The sequence below is a fragment of the Lampris incognitus genome, unplaced genomic scaffold (genome assembly GCF_029633865.1).
Source record: "Lampris incognitus isolate fLamInc1 unplaced genomic scaffold, fLamInc1.hap2 scaffold_38, whole genome shotgun sequence".
NCBI lineage: Eukaryota > Metazoa > Chordata > Actinopteri > Lampriformes > Lampridae > Lampris > Lampris incognitus.
In genome coordinates this window covers 1,761,246-1,783,279 of record NW_026611338.1, presented here as the reverse complement: position 1 = coordinate 1,783,279, position 22,034 = coordinate 1,761,246, and the positions used below count along the sequence as shown (strand labels likewise).

At 46.0% G+C, this 22,034-nt stretch overlaps 4 pseudogenes; all 4 read right to left on the bottom strand.

Annotated features, from left to right (window-relative positions):
- Positions 1–13,977: 13,977 nt before the first annotated feature.
- On the bottom strand, positions 13,978–14,176 carry LOC130133553 (small nucleolar RNA U3; annotated as a pseudogene).
- A 3,675-nt stretch (positions 14,177–17,851) lies between these two features.
- Positions 17,852–18,025, bottom strand: LOC130133554 (small nucleolar RNA U3; annotated as a pseudogene).
- Positions 18,026–19,019: 994 nt separating this feature from the next.
- LOC130133555 (small nucleolar RNA U3) lies at positions 19,020–19,214 on the bottom strand (annotated as a pseudogene).
- Positions 19,215–20,815: 1,601 nt separating this feature from the next.
- LOC130133556 (small nucleolar RNA U3) lies at positions 20,816–20,999 on the bottom strand (annotated as a pseudogene).
- Between the last annotated feature and the right edge of the window lie 1,035 nt (positions 21,000–22,034).

Genomic DNA, 22,034 nt, shown 5'->3' with positions numbered 1-22,034 from the left:
AATCCCAATGGCCCCAGGCAGAGGAGTCAAAACTGTCCATGGGGTCGGGGCTTTTTTTTTGTGTGTGTTGTAGGTTGTGATTGAAATAGCGGATTTAGATCAGTGGCATGGGCTGGGTTAGGTTTTGGGTAAGTTGGGGTTATAAATTATATTTCTTTAGCACTGGCCTACTGATCTGAGGGATGGTATGATGGAGAAGGCTGCGGTCCCTCCCGCCAGGAACAAGGGTTCAATCCCCAGACAGAGTACAAGGGCAGAGGAAGGAGCGGTCAAATGGGGTTAGATTAAAAGAGAAGCTGCACGGATCCCTGGACGAGAAGGCCACCCAGGGTTAAAATATAAGTTTTTAGGTTAAATAATAAGGTAAAATCTAGAAGCTGGAGGAGGAGTAAGTGCTAAAATAAAAAAGTGCTATTAAAGGACACACCAGCATAGTTAAAATAATAAAAATAAGACTAAAAACCATAAATAACTCAAAAAACCATGTCGGTGAATGTTCTGATTCATCCAGGTCATGGTTATCCACAGGAGTTGAATCAAGTGCAACTGGACTTGGTATATATCTGTGAAGACGTTAAGCCTCTCATCCAAGAGGCTTCTTCCGTTCGTGCCTTTCTGACTAGACCAAGCTAGTCTGACTGGCTGCTGATGAGACTCAGAATTTATCCTCTTGGAGTCGTTGTCAGAGCTATTGATATGCGTGGCTCTTTGTGATCCGATGTTTACCAACGCCCGTCGCCAACAGAGCCATAGATATGAGTGGCTCTTCTGTGTACCGATGTTTTGCCGCGCCCGTCGTTATCGGAGCTATTGATATTGTAGTGGGAAATGCCTGGGGATGTACTTGGAATGTTGCACTGGGCTCGTGCAGCTAGAGGACCAATCACAGGTTAGCTCGCGCTGTCACAGACGCAACTATATTAGACACCGCGGGAGAGACAAAGCGCCAGAACTGTTTAGTAACCATATCGTAGACTGTCACCTTAGCGTGGGATAGAGCAGGGAAACCTAGCGTATCCTGGGCTAGACAGTAGATACGGTGGCTAGCAGTGGTAGTGTTAGCAGCAGACTGCCTCGGTACCTGTAGCTAGCTGACTACCCCCGAGAGCTTCCCCAGAGAGACAGAGAGACATTCACCCGGTCACACCGGAGCCAGAGTACAGAGAGAGAGACAGACACGCACCCCGGAGAGCAGCCATCCATCTCCCGCCCCGCCTAGAGCCCAGCCACCCTGTTCCATCACCAGCCCTGGTCCCAAGGTGAGCTTGCTAACCCATTAGCACACGGCTAACTAGCAGGCTAGCCCTAGCATTGGCGCAGCTATCTAGCTAACGGTGGTGAAGCCCGGTTTGTCGCACCTAAAAGTCCCCGCCTCCATCCATAGTTATCCGGGCTATAGAAAAACCGCGACAAGTGGTGTCAGAAGTGGGATAAAAGGTTGGGATTCGCCATAATCTCAACACCGGAGGATCCTGCCCCGGTCACATGGCGGCATAATTCAGCCTGCACACTGTGAGCTAACCCAGCTAGCAAGAAGCCATTTTGTACTTCTTCGTGAAGTAGAACCCCAACGAAAAAAGTGAATAAGAAACTTCTTTATGAAGTGGAACCCAAACGAAAAAGTGAATAAAAAGACTCATTAGTTTCTCAACGCCATTCACACTGTGAGGATATTGTTTTTCACCGAGTTTCACCCTGAAAGTGCACAAAAGGACGTCCAGTGGCGCTAGCTAATTAGCATTGACATTCTGCAGCACTTCAAAGCAGCATTTAGCAGCTTTTTGGCGGCATCGCTTTAGCTAGCTAGCAACTGAGTGAGTCAGCCATTTTGTGAAGCACTGTAATTTCTTCAGTAGTCACGTAAATCAGTGGAAAAATAAAAATGTCACAGGACAAAGAAAATGTAAAAGAACAGTCTGAGTTGAGTCTGGATGGTGCTGGTGTGGGGACAGAAGACCCCGGAGAGCACGCCTGGATGAAGCTCCTCCTGGCGCAGATGGAAACCATGAACCAGACCCAGGTTCAGATGCAACGCCAGATGGAAAACATGGAACGCCAGACCCAGGTTAAGATGCAACGCCAGATAGAGATGCAGATGGAGGCCCTCACAGCGCGTATCAATGGACTAGCGGAAGCGGTGGCTAAGCGATCTCGTCCCCCCACACCTCCCATTCAGCGCACCAATTGGGCCCGTCATCGTTCAGATATCCAAGGTGAGCCTCCCGGTTTGTCGCCCGTCGCTCAAGTAGTGAAGCAAGGGGTTTCTCCTAGTAGCCCTCAAAGCGATAGTGGTGTAGGGTCGGCAGGGGCTGTGCTCGGAGAACGAACTAGCAGAACGGTGCAAGACATGAGCCTACTCTCGCAGTTCACCCCGGCCCGGGAGAACCCAGGGGCCAGACAGCGAGACGGCGCTGATCACCTGTTGCCAGCAGCTATGGCCGCAGTGGCTAACTTGAGCGACCGGCGCAACGAGGAGACGCCAGCCAGGCCGAGCAGCAAAGCGGCCCCAGCAGCCCTGCGCTATACAGGAAATGGACCCAGTGAGCCCGCACCACTTACCAGCACTCCGATCGGTCATGGTGGAAAAAATGGAGCGACTGCAGTACCACCCCCCGACGGGATGCAGGGTGGCCAAATGTCCCTGGACAGCAACGGCGGCCGAAACCTGCTGGATGACAGCGTTGGAGGGCAGGCAGGTTCCTCTAGAGGTCAACAGAGCCAGACAGGAGACCTTCAAAGTCGGAGCGGCAACCGAAGCTCACAAGGTCCCGACCGAGGACACGAAAATGACATCAAGCTCCTCGCCACTTTTGATGGTAAGGGCGACTGGGATAGTTTCGTTGGACCATTCGAACGGATGGCGAGAAAGAGGGGCTGGACCGACGAGACCTGTTTGGACGCCTTGTATCTCCGACTGAGGGACAACGCTATGTCTTTTGTCATCGCGCAGCCGGCTCCGATAAAAGATGACTACCACGCGCTCATCACCCAGTTACGCCGCCGCTACGGTAAAGAGCTGCCTGAGGGAACGGCGCGCCGTAAACTCAGCGAGGTTAAGCAGGCCAGAGAGATGACCCTCTATGAGTTTGGCGAGGAAGTGAGGAGACTTGTCACACTGGCATACCCGCAGGTTGGTGTTACACTGCAGGAGGCCTACGCTGCAGAAGCCTTTCTGCGCGGGCTGAAGAACCAAAACATCGCGTATGAAGTCCTGGGGGCAGAACCCAAAACACTAGCTGAAGCAATCAGTAAGGTTGAGGCACGCGAGTATGACTTTGGAGCGATGCTGGGGCGAGAGGTTGAAGGAAAAGGGAGAATCCGGCGAGTAGCATGGGAAGACGAGCGGCGTCGCGATAGCTCTCCAAGTCCTCCGCCGGTAGGAGACAGCATGAGCACCCCCGAGCTCAAGACCCTGGCCAGTGGCATCGACAACATTAACAAGGTGAAGTTGCACAGGCACATCAGCCCAGACCACCTACTCCAAGTGTGTTCTAGAGTATGTCCACTGCTGGAGAAAGAGGTTCCTGCCAGCGTGCCTGGTCTCCACAGCATCCTGGGAGCCGGCAGGCAGAACCTCCTGCGTACCAACAAGAGCTGCAAGCATGTTGTGTCGAAGGGCTCAGCGCTGGCTGCTCTGCACTGTGGACGACCCCCAGAGCCTCCTATTATCTATGGGAGTCCACCCAATATCGTGGAGACGAGCAATGGGCGTCGGCTCAATGGCTCCTACCGTCTACGCCAGCTACTGCCTACAGCTGTCTACCAGCACATGAAGATGCACAAGAGGATTCTGGGACATCTCTCCTCTGTCTACTGTGTCACCTTCGACCGCACCGGGCGACGCATTTTCACGGGCTCAGATGACTGCCTGGTGAAGATCTGGGGCACAGATGACAGGTGCCATGCTCGGTTGTCTGCTCCAGCACCAGCCATAGGGCCGCAGGAAACACCTGAAGGAGGTCCTCCCGCTGCTGACATGGAGGAGCCGGGGGCGCAGAGAACAGAGGAGTACGAAGGAGTGACAGAGCAGGAGGAGATCGATGAAGACCTTGATCTCCGGCTGGAGGACCTGTTCCACGCAAACGACGATGGAGGACCCAGCACACCAGGCTCCCCGGCTCGGTTCCAGCCGCTCCAACACACTGCTGCCAGCTACTCTTCAGGCGAGTCGACAATCACCCAACGTCGTGGGACAGCAGCCTGTGCCCCGGGCGGGCAGTCCAACGCCCCTGACCCAGAAGGAGACGAAGCCGATGCCGCTGAGTCCCATCTCTCGTACACCACCAGACGGGGCCGGCCAGTCCGGAGGCCCGCCTGGCTTCTAGACTAACTTTGACGGACGTGACTAGTTGACTTGGGGGTTACTAGGCTAGTCACAAGAGTCCAGTATGATAGCGACCACCCACATTTGTTTGACGCCCTTTGTTCCGGGCCTAGTTCATTTCGCGGGTGTTCTGTCCCGTTTATCGTGTTAGATTAATCAGACTGATCTTTGTAGTCTGTTGTTCATTTATGTTGAAGGGACTCAACAGTGCTGGAGGGGGGCAGTGTAGTGGGAAATGCCTGGGGATGTACTTGGAATGTTGCACTGGGCTCGTGCAGCTAGAGGACCAATCACAGGTTAGCTCGCGCTGTCACAGACGCAACTATATTAGACACCGCGGGAGAGACAAAGCGCCAGAACTGTTTAGTAACCATATCGTAGACTGTCACCTTAGCGTGGGATAGAGAAGGGAAACCTAGCGTATCCTGGGCTAGACAGTAGATACGGTGGCTAGCAGTGGTAGTGTTAGCAGCAGACTGCCTCGGTACCTGTAGCTAGCTGACTACCCCCGAGAGCTTCCCCAGAGAGACTGAGAGAGACATTCACCCGGTCACACCGGAGCCAGAGTACAGAGAGAGAGAGAGACACGCACCCCGGAGAGCAGCCATCCATCTCCCGCCCCGCCTAGAGTTCAGCCGCCCTGTTCCATCACCAGCCCTGGTCCCGAGGTGAGCTTGCTAACCCATTAGCACACGGCTAACTAGCTAACTAGCAGGCTAGCCCTAGCATTGGCGCAGCTATCTAGCTAACGGTGGTGAAGCCCGGTTTGTCGCACCTAAAAGTCCCCGCCTCCATCCATAGTTATCCGGGCTATAGAAAAACCGCGACAATATGCTCGAAAGGATACCAAACAAAAAACAAAACAATCGTTGTCAAACTGGATAACCAAACCAACATCACATTAACAGGAGGGTGATCAGACAGAGCAGTTCATCTGAGTTCAGTCAGAAAGTTGAGGCGGGAATAACATTAGGGTTAGGATTAGGGTAAGCAAGCTGACTAAAGTTAGTTAACATTAGCTAGCTAACGACCGACTTAGTTTGAAAAAAGTTTTCATGCAAAAATAAATATTGGGTTGTTGTAGTTACAGCTCAAATAACGTCATTTGTTGGTGATAAACAGCCTAACTGAATGCAGCCAGGACTGAGGAGGAAATAGCAGGTTAAGTTAGCCAATGCTAGCTAGAGCCTACGTTAGCTTTATGTGTAACAGTTGGCTAAATTTAATGCTCTGCTGATAGCTAGTAACCATTGGCTTGTTCTAACTAGTTCAAATTGTAACATATGACTGTCACATGACATATGGTTGCATTGTGCGTTTTTAGAGAGTTTATAATTTGCTCCATTTGTCAATATCACCAGCGAGGAACAGAGCAGAGAGGGAGCTGATGATGCCAGCATTGGCAGTGAGAGTGACAGCTAGTGGAGACGAGGCTGGCAGGTAGGCTTAAGTTACCTAAAAAGCTGATGAAGGTTATTTAATATGCTATGATACATGTCAAGTATCAGATGTCAGGTTAACTTACATTTGAGCAAAATGCCAACTCACATAATCGATTATAGGGAGGGGGCAGGTCAGACAGGCTAGGAAGCAGGCTGACACTACAGTCACCTGTGACAACGGGGCGATCAGCAAAGACTTGCCAGCAAATGAGGGACAGAGACAAGCTGCCACCATTGAGACTAGTGAAAGAGAAGCTGGCAGGTAGGTTTAGCTAAAGCTTCTCAAAGGGTTGTTAATATGCAATACATGTGTAAAGTATCAGACGTTAGGTTCATATACATTTGAGCAAGTTGCTAATTCACATAATTTAATAATTGATTATAGAGGGAGCAGAGAGCATAGAGGCAGCAAGCAAGCAGACACTTTCCCCTCCCCCTGTCACAACAGGGCAATCAGCGAAGCCTTACCCGACCCCTCAGAATGGCCTTCGCCCGGTCAAGTTAGTGACTCATTCCGTGAAATGATGACCGAGAACAGACCGGTTAAACGCCCTGATGGTCCATTTCTCAGGGCAGAGAAGAGCAAGAGGCAAATTTTCTAAAGCCTACTGTACTCGTTTACTACCGACCGGGCCGGATCTCCGCATAGGCCAACAAGGCTCAGGCCCCAAAATTATGGGGAGAATAATACATTTTAAAATTATTACTATATTAGTAGCATTTTAACAAACAATTCCTATGACACTTACACATCTAATAAATATATGTATATCAATCAGGAATAATTATTATGCCACAAAAACGCAAATTAAACTGTAGTATCCTTCAATTTAACTAACAACCCATCTCCCAGAACGCCATGCCGGATTTGCATTTAAACAAGTTAAGCAGGGATTTTTGAGTTCACCGACAGATAGATGAGGCACAGTCAAGAGGTTTTTGGTTTAAAAAAAGATAACGTTTTATTAAATGACATATCGTTCAGCAGCATTTGAACACAGCAAAACATCTGAGATATTTCATATTTCCTTTCCCCAAGCCGCCTCCCTCTGGTGGATGTATTAAATCAAGAGTGCAGCACTCGGTAGCCTCCTGTTGCCTCACACAAGCAATGTAACGGGCATTATGTGGTATTAACTGTAGCCTTTTGAATACTTATTTTAATGAACAATACTTATTTAACCCAGCCACTGAGGATGCACAAGCCAGTGCATCCTTAGTGCCGGTCCCAAGCCCGGACAAATGGGGAGGGTTGCGTCAGGAAGGGCATCCGGCGTAAAATCTTTGCCAAATCAAATATGCGGATCATAAATAAGACTTACATACCGGATCGGTCGAGGCCCGGGTTACCAACGACCGCCACCGGTACTGTTAACCAGCAGGGTGTCGGTGGAAACTATGCTACTGTTGGGCGAAGGAGAAGGAGAGGGGGAAAGCATGTCCAGAGGCAGCTAGAGAGGAGGAAGGGTAGGCGTGTGGAGGTGAGAGTTGGAACTTTGAATGTTGGCACTATGACTGGTAAAGGGAGAGAGCTGGCTGACATGATGGAAAGAAGAAAGGTAGGCATACTGTGTGTGCAAGAGACCAGGTGGAAGGGGAGCAAGGCCAGGAGTATCGGAGGTGGGTTCAAACTCTTCTACCATGGTGTGAATGGGAGGAGAAATGGGGTAGGGGTAATTCTGAAGGAAGAGTATGTCAAGAGCGTGCTGGAGGTGAAGAGAGTGTCAGACAGAGTGATGAGTATGAAGCTGGAAATTGAAGGTTTATTGCTGAATGTTATCAGCGCATATGCCCCGCAAGTTGGGTGTGAGATGGATGAAAAAGAAGAATTCTGGAATGAGTTGGACGACATGGTGGAGAGGGTACCCAAGGAGGAGAGAGTGGTGATTGGAGCGGACTTCAATGGACATGTTGGTGAAGGGAACAGAGGTGATGAGGAGGTGATGGGAAGGTATGGAGTCAAGAAGAGAAATGTGGAAGGACAGATGGTGGTCGATTTTGTGAAAAGGATGGAAATGGCTGTGGTGAATACATATTTCAAGAAGAGGGAGGAACGCAGGGTGACGTACAAGAGTGGAGGAAAGTGCACACAGGTGGACTATATCTTATGTAGAAGGCGCCATCTAAAAGGGATGGGAGAGAGGAAGGAAGACAAGGAGACTTGGTGGTGGAATGAGGAAGTACAGCAAATTGTACAGAGGAAAAGGTTGGCAAAGAAGAAGTGGGATAGTCAGAGAGATGAAGAAAGTAGACTGGAGTACAAGGAGATGCAGCGTAAAGCAAAGAGAGAGGTGGCAAAGGAAAAGGCATATGGTGAGTTGTATGACAGATTAGACACTAAGGAAGGAGAAAAAGACTTGTACCGATTGGCTAGACAGAGGGACCAAGCTGCAAAGGATGTGCAGCAAGTTAGGGCGATCAAGGATAGAGATGGAAATGTGCTGACAAGTGAGGAGAGTGTGCTAAGAAGGTGGAAGGAATACTTTGAGGGACTGATGAATGAAGAAAATGAGAGAGAGAGAAGGTTGGATGATGTAGGGATAGTGAATCAGGAAGTTCAGCGGATTAGCAAGGAGGAAGTGAGGGCAGCTATGAAGAGGATGAAGAATGGAAAGGCAGTTGGTCCTGATGACATACCTGTGGAGGCATGGAGATGTTTAGGAGAGATGGCAGTGGAGTTTTTAACTAGATTGTTTAACACAATCCTGGAAAGTGAGAGGATGCCTGAGGAGTGGAGAAGAAGCATACTGGTACCGATTTTCAAGAACAAGGGCGATGTGCAGAACTGTAACAACTACAGAGGTATAAAGTTGATCAGCCACAGCATGAAGATTTGGGAAAGAGTAATAGAAGCTAGGTTAAGAGGAGAGGTGACGATCAGCGAGCAGCAGTATGGTTTCATGCCACGAAAGAGCACCACAGATGTGATGTTTGCTTTGAGAATGTTGATTGAGAAGTATAGAGAAGGCCAGAAAGAGTTGCATTGTGTCTTTGTAGATTTAGAGAAAGCTTATGACAGAGTGCCGAGAGAGGAGGTGTGGTATTGTATGAGGAAGTCAGGAGTTGCAGAGAAGTATGTAGGAGTGGTGCAGGATACGTATGAGGGAAGTGTGACAATGGTGAGGTGTGCGGTTGGAATGACAGATGGGTTTAAGGTGGAGGTGGGATTACATCAAGGATCGGCTCTTAGCCCTTTCTTGTTTGCAATGGTGATGGACAGGTTGACGGACAAGATCAGGCAGGAGTCTCCATGGACGATGATGTTCGCGGATGACATTGTGATCTGTAGCGAGAGTAGGGTGCAGGTTGAGGAGAGCCTGGAGAGGTGGAGGTATGCACTGGAGAGAAGAGGAATGAAAGTCAGTAGGAGCAAGACGGAATACCTATGTGTGAATGAGAGAGAGGACAGTGGAATGGTCAGGATGCAAGGAGTAGAGGTGACAAAGGCATTTGAGTTTAAATACTTGGGGTCAACTGTCCAAAGTAACGGGGAGTGCAGTAGAGAGTGCAGGCAGGTTGGAGTGGGTGGAGAAGTGATTTGCGACAGAAGGGTATCAGCAAGAGTTAAAGGGAAAGTTTACAAGATGGTTGTGAGACCAGCTATGTTATATGGTTTGGAGACAGTGGCACTGACGAAAAGACAGGAGGCGGAGCTGGAGGTGGCAGAGTTGAAGATGCTAAGATTTTCACTGGGAGTAACGAAGAAGGACAGGATTAGGAGCGATTATATTAGAGGGACCGCTCAGGTTGGACGGTTTGGGGACAAAGCAAGAGAGGCAAGATTGAGATGGCTTGGACATGTGTGGAGGAGAGATGCCGAGTATATTGGGAGAAGGATGCTGAATATGGAGCTGCCAGGGAAGAGGAGAAGAGGAAGGCCAAAGAGGAGGTTTATGGATGTGGTGAGGGAAGACATGCAGGTGGCTGGTGTGACAGAGGAAGACGCAGAAGACAGGAAGAAATGGAAACGGATGATCCGCTGTGGCGACCCCTAACGGGAGCAGCCGAAAGTAGTAGTAGATTGCACTCTGTGCATGCTCCGTCCGTGTTCACCAGCTGTCTGTTATATTACATTTACTTTTCATGTTGGTGGGGCCCAAAACGGAGGCAAGGCCTAGTGCCCATTAACATCATGATCCAGCCCTGACTACTAAACGGGGAATGAGTTGACTGCGACTGGCTAATGTACTCTAATAAAACAAAGTTTGCTGCTTTGCGTGCAAACTTTTTGGAGGATCCAAACAACACGATAGTCGCTTAGTTGGTGGGTATAGCAACATCTGTCAGAAGTGTTAAAAAAAAAAAACATGACAGAACCCGATCATATAGATGCTCACCTTGCGTGGAAGGAATTACTAGAATCTCGGTTACGACTGGGAAAATGTATCGACAGTCAACTTCAAAATGCCATCACAGCGGAGAAGGCATGTTGGAAAACTATACTGACTAGAGTGTTAGACTGCATTCTTTTTCTTGCAGAGGAAAATTTGGCATTAAAAGGCAAGAATACTGAACTGGGAAACCCCAGAAATGGAAATTTCCTTGGACTGATTGAACTTTTAGCTCGATATGACCCTACGTTGGCTGAACAAGTCCGTAAAATTGCGACATCAAAGGGTGCTGCTGTGTCATATTTGAGTTGGTGCACGCAAAAGTAGTTTTTCCAGCCCATGTCTGACTGTTATTGATAAGATTTGTGAGAAAATAAGAGCAGCCAACTATTACGCTGCTTAATTTGACTGCACTCCTGATATTCCAAAACGGGAACAAGCTTCTATAATAATCACACGTCAATATAAACGAAAGAGGCAAAAATAGGAGTCATTTGTTGGATTCAGGACTGTTAAGTAACTGAAAACTATCCATTATATTTATCATATGCCATGTTATGTGCACACGCATGCACGCACACTTTGCTATCCAATATAGGTTTCTCTCACAGCTGGGGAACACAGTGTTGTTAAATAAAGGAGGGGGGCACATCTTTTTTAGGACCTCGGTTTGGTCCCAAGTACAGAAAACATCAGACGGAAACCAGGCTTCAAAACAAGCCAGTCTTTGACTTGACAAACTAAACCAAGAACAAACAATCCAGTCTTTACGACTTGACAAACTAAACCAAGAACAAAATAATCCAGTCTTTATGACTTGAGAAACTAAATCAGGAACAAACAATCCAGTTTTTATGACTTGAGAAACTAAATCAGCATCCCCCAAAAATAGTTCAGGGGACGCTGGTTTTTGTTAAAATTTGTAGGTCCCGGATTGGATTATTTGTTCAGGCACTATTTGAGGATGTGCAGTGAGGGCAGCTTGTTGCTGGTGGGTATATTGTAAAATATCACAGCAACAAAGACTTAACTTTTCATGGTAGCCAAGCTAACAAAGGCAATGACATTTCTGATGGAAAGTACCGAGCTTCTCGGGAGTGAAAGATTGGGATAAAGTTAACAGATGGCTCTGTGTTGCCGTAGGTTTTGGGTTAGGGCGTTTACCTGCTCAGGCAGATAGTCCAGTTTTCACGTGACGTCACATTCATACGCCCACCTGGCGGGCAAAATACTTCCCAAAACGGCAGCATTATTGATCCATCCAGAACAAAAATACATACAACTGTCTGCAGTTTTGCAAGCTTTCATCCTGGTGGCAGTGTAAGGAGAGGGATTCTCCACAAGATACACTGCTCAAAAAAAATAAAGGGAACACATAAGCAATGCAATGTAGCTCCAAGTCAATCACACTTTTGAGATATCAACCTGTCCAGTTAGGAAGCAACACTGATTTGTGAATCAATTTCACCTGTTGGTAAATTGTCTAATTTCCACCTGGTGGAAATTAGACAATTTGCAAGACAACCCCTATAAAAGGAATGGATTTGCAGGTGGTGGCCACAGACCATTTGCCTGTCCTCATCTTTTCTGGCCGATCTTTGGTTAGTTTTTCATTTTGCTAGTGCCCTCACCACTAGAGGTGGCATGAGGCGGTATCTGCAACCTACAGAAGTTACTCAGGTAGTGCAGCTCATCCAGGATGGCACATCAATGCTTGCTGTGGCAAGAAGATTTGATGTGTCTCCCAGCACAGTGTCCAGAGCATGGAAGAGGTACCAGGAGACAGGCCAGTACACCAGGAGACGTGGAGGGGGCCGCAGGAGGACAACAACCCCGCAGCAGGACCGCTATCTGGTCCTTTGCGCAAGGAGGAACAGGAGGAGCACTGCCGGAGCCCTACAAAACGACCTTCAACAGGCCACTAATGTGCAGGTTTCTGCTCAAACAGTGAGAAACAGAATGCATGAGGATGGTATGAGGGCCAGACGTCCACAATTGGGGCCTGTGCTCACAGCCCAACACCGTGCAGCCCGATTGACCTTTGCCAGAGAACATCTTGGTTGGCAGATTCGCCATTGGCGCCCTGTGCTCTTCACAGATGAGAGCAGGTTCACACTGAACACATGTGACAGACGTGAGAGAGTCTGGAGACGCTGTGGAGAACGTTCTGCTGCCTGCAACATCCTCCAGCATGACCGATTTGGCGGTGGGTCAGTGATGGTCTGGGGAGGCATATCCTTGGAGGGCCGAAAAGATCTCTACGTGCTAGCCAGAGGTACCATGACTGCCATTAGGTACCGGGATGAGATCCTCAAACCCATTGTCAGACCATATGCTGGTGCAGTGGGCCCTGGGTTCCTGCTCATGCATGACAATGCTCGTCCTCATGTGGCCAGAGTGTGTCAGCAGTTCCTGTATGTCGAGGGCATTGATGCTATGGACTGGCCTGCACGTTCCCCAGACCTGAATCCAATCGAGCACCTCTGGGACATCATGTCTCGTACCATCCGACAACGCGATGTCGCACCACAGACTGTCCAGGAGTTGACCGATGCCCTGATCCAGGTCTGGGAGGAGATCCCCCAGGAGCATCCGTCGTCTCATCAGGAGCATGCCCAGACGTTGTAGGGAGTGCATACAGACACGCGGAGGCCACACACACACACACACACACACACTACTGAGTCTCATTTTGAATCGTCTTGAAGAATTTCCACAGAAGTTGGATCAGCCTATGTTTTCATTTTCCACTTTGATTTTGAGTATGATTCTGAATCCAGACCTTAATGGGCTAATGATTTTGATTTCCATTGATCATTCTTAGGTTATTTTGCTCTAAACACATTCCTCTGTCTAATGAATAAAGATTTTCAGCTGAAATATTTCATTCATCGAGGTCTATATTGTGTTTTTAGGTGTTCCCTTTATTTTTTTGAGCAGTGTATATGTAAACATCACCAAATTGGAGCTCCGGCAGGGACTTTGCAATTTTTAGAACCTGAAATACTGCAGCGGGTGCTGTATATGGATTGCAATAGCCTAAAACTTGTAGTCTGAAAATATATGTTTTTCTTCTTTCGTAAGGCGATCTAAACAGTTGTTGCTTTGAACAGCTGGAAAATGGACAGGTCTGTGCTGCTGCTCTACAGTTTCCACTGTTGGAACTTTGTTTTGCCCACATCAGTCACGTGAATGAAAACTATGAATAATACCACAGCAACAGAGTAACTCTTCGCAGTAGCCAAGCAAACTACAACAATGGCATTTCTGATGGAAAGTACAGAGCTTCTCGAAATTAAGGTTTTGGATAGAATTAACGGATGGCTCTTTCTGCATGTATTGGTTAGGGTAAAGGATTTATCTGCTCAGGCAGGAAATACCACAGAAATTACCACAGCAACAGAGATTAGCTCTTCGCAGTAGCCAATCTACGGCAAAGGCATTTCTGATGGAAAGTACCGAGCTTATCGTAGTGACAGTTATGGATAAAATTAACAGATGGCTCTTTCAAGAAGTTTGGGTTGGGGTTTATGTTAGGGTAAAGGTTTTACCTGCTCAGGCTGAATGCCAGAGCCAACGCATGTCAACCGAGTGCCTTCGCCAGCACCCACGTGCTGGCTTACAGATACCCCCATGTTTAGGTATATGGATAGAGTTTGATGGGTTAAGTATAAGGTCAATTTGGATGTTTATTCTTTACAATCGATCTCCCGTTGTCTTGTATCTTGATTAGTTTTTCCTGTTTTAAACTTGAAGAGTTGTTGGTGGGTTTTGCAATACAAATATTTTTTTTTGGTTGAATTGAACTTTTCTGCAATTTAATTATTTAGGGTTAGGACTAAGTTTTAGATAAAATTAATTGATGAATTTCTGCATTTTTACCACTCAGAACATGTTCCTTCCCTTGATGTTCCCATAAAAGGAACACTGAACGGTCACCAAAAGCATAGCGCGTGTGATTAAACTACTTCTCTGTACCAGCTTCGTGCGCAGGAAGAAGCACCCCAGCTCATCATCGTGGGTGGCGGGACTCACTTTAGAAAAGCATTTCTCAAGATAAGAACTAAACAAATTATCCCCAAGATTAGGATAAGGTTTGGCTAAACTTAACGGGTGGCTCTATATCTTTCGGCTAGGGTATGGGGTTTTAATCTGCTCTGGTAGACAATCCTACAGAGAATGCCACAGCAATTAGAGACCAACTCTTCATGGCAGCCAAGCTAACTACAACAATGGTATTTCTGATGGAAAGTACAGAGCTTCTCAGAGTAATACTTTTGCATAAAATTAACAGACAGTGCTTTCTACATATTTCGGTTGAGGTAGGGTTTGGGTTTTATCTGCTCAGTCAGACAATCCCACAAAAAGAAAACCACAACAGAGAATAACTCTTAGCTGTAGCCAAGATATCCATGGCAAAGTCATTTCAGATAGAAAGTACAGAGCTTTTCAGAGTAAAACGTTTAGATAAAATTAAGGGTTGGCTCTTTCTACAACTTTTGGTTGGGGTGACGCCAAGTGTTTTACCTGTTCAGGCAGACAATCCCACAGCAACAGAGACCAACTCTCCGCAGTAGCCAAACTAACCACGGCAATGGCATTTCTGATGGAAAGTACCAAGCTTCTAGGAGTGATAGTTTTGGATAATATTAACATATGCTCTTTCTACATGTATGGTTTGGTTAGGGTTTTACCTGCTCAGGCAGACAATCCCACAGAGTACCACAGCAACAGAGACTAACTTCATGGTAGCAAAGCTAACCTCGGCATTTCTGATGGAAAGTACCGAGCGTCTCAGAGTGATAGTTTCGGATAATATTAACATATGCTCTTTCTACATGTTTCGGTTTGGTAAGGGTTTTACCTGCTCAGACAGAAAATCCTACAGAGAATGCCACTTAAAGAGAGAGTACCTTCGCAATACACAAGCTATCTAAGAGTAAAATTTTTGGATAAAATTAAGGGTTGGCTTTTTCTAAGCTTCTGGTTAGGGTACAGTTACAATAAGGGCTTTATCTGCTTAGGCAATCAATCCCACAGCAACCGAGACCAACTCTTCGTGGTAGCCAAGCCAACCACGGCATTAGCATTTCTGAAGGAAAGAACCGAGTTTATTCGAGTGAAAAGGTTTTGATAAAATTAACAGGTTTTCTATCTACGCATTTCGGTTAGCAACATCTTTTTATCTGCTCAGGCAAACAATCGCACAGAGAATACCACAGCAACAGAAATTAACTCGTCACGATAGCCAAGCCAACCACGGCAGTGCCATTTCTGATGGAAGTACTGAGCTTCTGGGAGTTAAAGTTGTTGATAAAATTAACGGATGGCCCTTTCTACATGTTTTGCTTAGGATAAGCGTTTCATAAGCTCAGGCAGGCAATCGCACAGAATATGGCTTCACCGTAGCCAAACTAACCATGGCATTTCTGATGGAAAATACCAAGCTTCTAGTGGGAGTTTTAGATACTATTAACGCTGTTAGGGTTTGTGGAAGACCCAAAGCGCACGACACCAAGCAGAGAAAGAGTTTGCCGAAAGTGGCGTACTTTATTTACGGTTCATACAAAGGTCCAACGGGACAACATACACGGCAACGAAAAGAGTCCGGCGAGTCGCTTTGCGGGTAGTCACCAACAAACAGAGAAAATCTCACAGGTAATCCAAATTGCGGACACAGCAGGATGATTCTGCAGGGAAAAAAACTCCGGAGAAAATAGCAAATTCACGGGTTGAGATAAACTCGGAGAGAATAAACAGAGAAGTGTAACCACTTCAACAAGGATGTTACGGCACGAACTGGCAACGGGCTCCGGGAGACGAGCAAACTTAAGCCCAGCCCTGACGACTAAGCCCAGCCCTGACGAGCTGCAGGCGCGGGATGGGCAAGCCGTAACAAACGCACACAGTAAAATTCTGAGTGTTAATTTAATTGAGAGTGTATAAATGGAACCGAAAGGATCCATTTGTACACTCCGAGTTAAAATTAACACTCCATTTTTTACTGTGTATGCTTTTTCTACACGTTTCGGCTTGGTTAGGGTAAGGATTTTACCTGCTCAGGCAGACAATCCCACAGAGACTACCACAGCAACAGAGACCAACTCCTCATGGTAGCCAAGCCAATCATGGCAATGGCATTACTGATGGAAAGCACCGAGCTTCTCCGAATGAAGGTTTTTGATAAAGTTAACGGATTGCTCTTTCTACATGTTTCAGTTAGGTTAGGGTAAGTGTTTTACCTGCTCGGGCAGACAATTCAACAGAGAATACCACAGCAACAAGACCAACTCTTCGCAGTAACCAAGCCAACCACTGCAATGGCATTTCTGATGGAAAGTACAGAGCTTCATGGATTAATAGTTTCGGATAAAATTAACAGATGACTCTTCCTACATGTTTCGGTTGGGATAGGGTAAGGGTTTTACCTACTCAGGCAGAACATCCTACAAAGAATACTACTGCAACAGGTAATAACTTCGCGATAGGCAAGGTAATCACGGCAATGGCATTTCAGATGGAAAGCACAGAGCTTCTCGGAGTAAAACTAAGGGTTGGCTCTTTCTACATCTATGGTTAGGGTAGGGTTATGGTAAGGGTTTTTTCTGCTCAGGCAGACAAACCCACAGAAGATACCACAACAGAGACCAACTCTTCATGGTAGCCAAGCTAATCACGACAGTGGCGTTTCCGATGTAAAGTACTGAGCTTCACAAGTGAAAAATTTGGATAAAAATCAACGGATCGCTCTTTCTACATGTTTCGCTTAAGGTAAGGGTTTTATCAACTCAGGCAGACAATCGCACAGAGAATACCACAGCGAGACTAACTCTTCGCAGTAGCAAAGCTAACCATGGCAATTCTAATAGAAATTACCAAGCTTCTTGTAGTGATAGTTTCGGATAATATTAACAGATGCTCTTTCTACAAGTTTCAGTTTGGTTAGGACAAGTGTTTTACCTGCTCAGGCAGACAATCCCACAGCAACAGAGACTAATTCTTCATCGTAGCCAAGCTAACCATGGCAATGAGGCTGAAATGTACCGAGCTTCTCAGCATAATGGTTTTAGAGAAAATAAACAGACAGCTCTTTCTACATGTTTCGGTTGACTTAGGGTAAGTGTTTTACCTGCTCAGGCAGACAATACCACAGCAACAGAGACTAATTCTTCATAGCAGCAGAGCTCACCATGGCAATGGCATTTCTGATGGAAAATACCGAGCTTCTCAGAGTAAAACTTTTGAATAATATTACAGGAGGGTCTTTCTACGTTTCGGTTGGGGTTAAGTACCATCTGCTCGGGCGGACAATCCCACAGAATCAGTGACTAACTTTTCACGGTCGCCAAACTAACCACAGCAACGTCATTTGTGAGGGAGAGTACCAAGCATCTCGTAGTGAAAGTTTTGGATCAAATTAACGGATGGTTCTTTCTACATGTTTCGGTAGGGTTTGGGTTAGAGTAAAGTTTTACCTGTTCAGGTGGACAGTGCCCAAGCGCTGGCTTGGAGAAACCCTCAGGATTAGGATTATGGAGAGAGTTTGATGGGTTAATGGTAGGCTCAATTTGGATGTTTTTTCTTCTTTACGATTGATCTCCCACTGTCTTGTATCTTGATTAGTTTACCCCGTTTAAACTTGAAAAATTGATGGTGGGGGTTGGAGCATTATAAATGATTTTTTTTAAGTTCACTGCTATGGCAGTTTGTTTTTAGGGGTAGGTTTAAATAAAATTGATGGCTCTCTGCATTTTACCACTCAGAGCATGCTTCATTCCACAAAAGCACAGAGCTTGTGATTAAACCACTTCTCTATACCTGCTTTATGCTCAGGAAGAAGCATCACAGCTCATCATCGTGGGTGGCAGGACTCACTTTAGAAACATCTCAAGTTAAAAAGTACAAAAATGATTCCTGAAATGGCACATCACGTTCTTCATAAATTTTATGTCCATTAAAATTCTGTTAACCTCTTTCAATGTTGTATTATGTAAATTGCGTGAACACAACATCCATTGCACGCTGTCCGTGTTGGGAGAGAGATCCCTCCTCTGTTGTTCTCCCTGAGGTTTCTTCCTATTTTTTCCTCCCTGTTAAAGGGGTTTTTTAGGGAGTTGTTCCTTATCCGATGAGAGGGTCTAAGGACAGGATGTTGTGTTGCGGTTAAGCCCACTGAGATACATTTGTAATATTGGGCTATACAAATAAAATTGATTTGATAGTAGGATCAGGTTTGGATAAACTTAATGGGTGGCTCTATGTCTTTTGATTAGGGTAAGGGTTTTATCTGCTCCGAAAGACAATCCTACAGGAGAATACCACAGCAATAGAGACTAACTCTTCACAGTAGCCAAGCTAACCACGATAATGGTATTTATAATGGAAAGCACCGAGCTTCTCAGAGTGAGTTTTAGATAAAATTAATTGACGGATCTTTCCACACCTTTGGGTTGGGGTAGGATTTTACCTGCTCAGGCAGACAATCCAACAAAGAACACTACAGCAACAGAGACTAACTCTTCGCAGTAGGCAAGCGAACCATGGCAATGGCATTTCTGATGGATAATACTGAGCTTCTCAGAGTGAAAGTTTAGAGTTGAATGCCCGGGCCAGCGCGTGTCACCAGAGTGCCAGTGCTGGCTTGGAGATACTCCCAGAATTAGAGTTAGGGATATGGATAGAGTCTGATGAATTAAGGATAGGGTAAATTTGGATGTTTCTTTTTTACAATTCACCTCCCATTGTCTGCCATCTTGATTAGTTTACCCTGCTTTAAGCTTGAAAAGTTGTTGGTGGGGTTTAGAGCAATATAAGCTTCTTTTTTGAAGTTGTCTTCTATTGCACTTTAATGTTTTTAGGGTAAGGACTAAGGGTTTAGGTCTGGATAAAACTGGTGGATTTCTGAATTTTCCCCGCTTTTTAACCCCTCAGAATGCGCCCCTTCCTCGAAGCTCCCATAAAAGGAGCACTCAACGGTCATAAAAGCAGAGTTTGTCATTAAACAACTTCTCTGTACCCGCTTTGTGCTCAGGAAGATTCACGACAGCCCATAATCGTGGCTGGCGGGAATCACATTTCAAGTTGAGAACGGCAGAAATGATCGCTGAAAATAGTCTTCTGAGCTTTTGGTTAGGATTACGTTTGGATAAGCTTAACGGATGGATCTTACGGTTAGGGCTGGGGTTTGATCTGGTAGGGCGGACAATCCTACAGCAGAGACTGGCTGCCTGAGCAAAAAAAAAAAAAAGAAACCTCTTACCCTAGTTCTACCCCAAGTCTAAGAGAAATGTAGAATAAGCTATCCGTTAATTTTATCAAAACCTTTCACACCGAGAAGCTCTGTACGTTCCATCAGAAACACCACTGCAGTGGTTAGCTTGGCAACCGCCAAGACAGTCTCTGTTACTATGGTATTCTTTGTGGGATTAATTCTTAGCAGGAGTCAAGCTAACCACGGCAATGGCATTTCTGATGGGAAATACTGAGTGTCTTGGAGCTTTAGGTTTGTATACAATTAATGGATGGCTCTTTCTACATTTTTAAGGGTTGGGATAGGTTTAGTATAAGGGTTTTATGTGCACAGGCACACAGTCTCTGTTGCTGTGGTATTCTCTGTGGGACTGGTGCTTTTGAGCAGGAAAAACCCTCACCATAACCCTACGCCAACCCTGACCGAAAGATGTAGAACGAGATAGCTGTTAATTTTATCCAAAACTTTCATTCCGAGAAGCTCAATTACTTTCCATCGGAAATGTCATTGCCGTTGATAGCCTGGTTACGTTAAGTTAGTCTCTACTGCTGTGGAATTAACTCTTGGCAGTAGCCAAGCTAACCACGGCAATGGCATTTCTCATGTCAAGTACCAAGCTTCTCAGAGTGAAAGTTTTGGATAAATTTAGCAGATGGCTCTTTCTACATCTTTTGGTTAGGGCTTTATCTGCTAAGGAAGACAATCCCAAAGAGAATACCGCAGCAACAGAGACTGTCTGCCTGAGCAGATAAAACCCTTACCCCAATACTAACCGAAAGATATAGGATGAGCCTTCCATACATTTCATCTGAGAAGCTCAGTACTTTCCATCAGAAATGCTATTGCAGGGGTTAACTTGGCTATCGCTAAGAGTTAATCCCATAGAGAATACCACAGCAACAGAGACCAACTTAGCAGTAGCCAAGCTTACAACGACATTTCTGATGCAAAGTACCGAGTTTCTCAGAATGAACGTTTTGAATAAAATTAACGGATGTCTCGTTCTACATCTTTTGGTCAGGGTTGGCATAGGGTTAAGGTGAGAGTTTTTCCTGCTCAGAAGTACAATCCCACAGCAACAGACTGTCTGCCTGAGCAGATAAAACCCTTATACTAAACCTATCCCAACCCATACTTTCCATCAGAAATGCCATTGCTGTGGTTAGCTTGACAACTGCCAAGACAGCCTCTGTTGCTATGGTATTCTCGGTGGGATTAAGTGGGGTTTGAGTTTGATGGGTTAGGGTCAATTTGAATGTTTCTCTTTACTATCAATCTGCTGTTGTCTTCTATCTCGATTAGTTTATCCTGCTTTAAACTTGGAAAGTTGTTGGCATTATAACTGATTTTTTTTTTAAAAAGTTGTCTGCAATTGCAGTGTAGTGTTTTTAGGGTTAGGATTAAGGTTTAGGGCTTGGATTTGATAAAATTGGCTAGTGGCTCTGCATTTAAAAAAAATTAACTCTGATCCACTCCTTTCCTTGATGCCCCCATAAAGGAACATTGCACAGACACCAAAAGCACAGAGTTTGTGATTAAACCACTTCTCTGTACTAGCTTCCTGCTCAACAAGAGCCACCGCAGCTCATCATCGTGGGTGGCAGGACTCACACTTTAGCAACACATTTCTCAAGAATTACAGAAATTATTAATTAAAGCAGGGGCGACAAACTCTGGCCTCGAGGGCCACAGGTATTTGTTGCAACCGTGCACTACACCACCTGATTTAACTAATTAGTTCACCTCCTGAATCAAGGAGGGAAAGGAACTAGTTTAAAATCAGGTGGTGTAGTGCATGGTTGCAACAAATACCTACAGACACTGCGACCCTCGAGTTTGACACCCCTGCATTAAAGTATAGTCTTATACATCTATTGGTTAGGGTTACGATTAGGGTTAGCTTTTGATAAACTTAACGGATGGATCTTCCGGTTAGGGTTTTATCTGCCAAGGCAGACAATCCCACAGAGAATACCACAGCAACAGAGACTGTCTGCCTGAGCAAATAAAACCCCAACCGAAAGATGTAGAATGAGCCATCCGATAATTTTACACAAAACGTTCATACCCAGAAGCTCGGCACTTTCCATCACAAATGCCATTGCCGTGGTTAGCTTGGCAACCACCAAGACAGTCTCTGTTGCTATGGTGTTCTTTGTGGGATTAAATCTTAGCGGGAGTCAAGCAAACCACGGCAATGGCATTTCTGATGGAGAGTACCGAGCATCTCCGAGCTTTATGTTTAGATGTAATTAACGGATGGCTTTTTCTGCATCTTTCTGTTAAAGTTGGGATACGTTTCGTGTAAGGGTTTTAGGTTAGGGCTGGGGGGTTTATCTGCTCAGGCAGACAATCCCGCAAATAATACCACAGGAAATTAGACTAACGCTTCACGGTAGCCTAGCTAACCACAGCACTTGCATTTCTGATGTCAAGTACCGAACTTCTCGGAGTGAAGTTTTGGATAAACTTAACAGATGGCTCTTTCTACATCTTTTGGTTAGGGTTTTATCTAATGCAGACAATCCCACAGAAACTAAGGTCTGCATGAGCAGATAAAACCTGTACCCTAACCCTACCCCAACCGAAAGATGTAATAAGATCCATCTATTAATTTTATGCAAACCTTTCACTCCGAGTAGCCCAGTACTTTTCACCAGATATGCCATTGCCGTGGTTAGCTTGGC